The following is a 2,296-nucleotide window of genomic DNA, read 5'->3' on the forward strand; positions in this document are numbered from 1 at the left end:
ACATAGTTGAAAGAGTAATAGCATCTGACTTCAAGATTTATTATAGAGCTGTAGTAATCAAGACCATGTGGTTTTGGCATCAAGACAAAAAAAAATCAATTGGTGAGAATTGAGTTCAGAAATAAACCCACACATACATAGACAATTGATTTTTGACAAAGGTGCAAAAGCAATTCAACAAAAGAAGGATAGTTTTGTCAGCAAATGAGCTAGGTACAATCCAATATCCATATAGGAAAAAAGTACACTTCAATCTCAACATATACAAAAAGTAACTCCAAATAGATGAGTGACCTAAGAATAAATCTAGAACTATAAAACGTCTAGGAGAAAACATAAAAGAAAAATATTTGCATTCTTAGATTAGAAAAGATTTCTTAGACATGCCACAAAAGCACAATCTATTATTAAAAAAACCTATAAATTAGATCTGATCAAAATTATAAATTTATGCTCTTTAAAAGACATTATAAAAAGGCAAGCTACAGTCTGGAAAAATATTTGTGTATTATATATATGTTAAAGAACTTCTATACAAAATATATAGAAAGTTCTCAAAGTTCAATAAGAAAACATATAATCCAGTTTTTAAAAGCCAGTCAAAAATTTGATTAGACACTTCATAAACAAAGATATGTGGATGGCAAATAATGTTATGAAGACACTTTCAACATTATTAGTCTTTAGGGAAGCACAAATAAAAAATAGGAGTACGGGGACATGGATGCAGCTGGAAACCATCATTCTCAGCAAACTATCTCAAGAACAGAAAACCAAACACCGCATGTTCTCACTCATAGGTGGAAACTGAACAATGAGATCACTTGGACTCGGGAAGGGGAACATCACACACTGGGGCCTATCACGGGGAGGGGGGAGGGGGAGGGATTGCATTGGGAGTTATACCTGATGTAAATGATGAGTTGATGGGTGTTGACGAGTTGATGGGTGCAGCACACCAACATGGCACAAGTATACATATGTAACAAACCTGCACGTTATGCACATGAACCCTAGAACTTAAAGTATAAACAACAACAAAAAAAAATATAGGAGTACCACTACATACATATTTGAATGACTAAAACTTGAAAGTCTGACTATACCACTTGCTGGCAAGGATGTGGAGCAACTGGAACTCTGATATACTACTGGTGGGAATATACAACTACTTAGGAAAAATAGTCTGGTAGTTTTTTTTAAAAAAGTTAAATATACATCTACTACATATTCCAGTTCTTCCAGATATCCAGAAGAAGAAAAAATAATATATCTATACAAAGATTATATGTGAATGTTTATATTATTTTTTCCAATGGTATCCCAAAGTAGGAATCAACTGAATTGCCCAACAACTGGTGGATAAACACATTTTTATGTATCTGTATGATAACATATGACTCAGCAATAAAGAGAAAAATAATTGATATACACAATTCAAGGATGAATCTAAAACTAATTACACTGAGTGAAGAAGATAGAACAAAGAAAAGTGTATACTTTGTGATTTCATTTATATAAAATTCTAGAAAATGAAAATTAATCTTTGGTGAGAGAACCTGATCCATCAGTGGTTGATGTGATGGTGGGGGAAAAGTGGATGGGAGGGAATAAAAAGGAGTGTGAGGAATTTGGGGGTAGTAGAAACATTCATTTTCTTGATTGTTGTGATGGTTATATAAACATATCAAATTTACACCTTAAATATGTACAGTATATCATATGTCAATTTTTAAAGTATGTGTTCCAAACATTTATTTGAAAGGACTTGGTGACTGACTGGATATGCTTGGTAAATAGAAGTAAACTATCAAGAATGATTCCCAGGGTTCTAGTGTAGGCACCCATACACCAGTTCCAGTGTTTTGGCAGCTAGGATTCCTCGTGGGGGTGCTGTGCGTTGAGTCATTGCTGCAGCACTCTATAGACAGGTGCAAAGAGGGCTATTGAAATGGAATGTTTGTTGATTATGCTCCATTGTATGCCCAGGAAGGACTGTGGGAGATGCAAAGGAAGCTTAAAACTCGCAACACAGTTTATATGTTCATTGAAAAAAGACACACAATAACATGGTATTTAGGCAAGTCTTGGACAGTGTCACCCTAAATAAGTAACAGAAATAAGAAAGTGGGCTAGGAGTAGCGGCTCATGCCTTTAATCCCAGCACTTTGGGAGGCTGAAATGGGAGGATCATTTGAGCCAGGAGTTTCAGACCAGCCTGGGCAACACAGAAAGATCTTCTCTCTACAAAATAAATGAATAAATAAATAAATAAAAATTAGCTGGGCATGGTGGC

The sequence above is a fragment of the Chlorocebus sabaeus genome, chromosome 21 (assembly GCF_047675955.1).
Source record: "Chlorocebus sabaeus isolate Y175 chromosome 21, mChlSab1.0.hap1, whole genome shotgun sequence".
Classification (NCBI taxonomy): domain Eukaryota; kingdom Metazoa; phylum Chordata; class Mammalia; order Primates; family Cercopithecidae; genus Chlorocebus; species Chlorocebus sabaeus.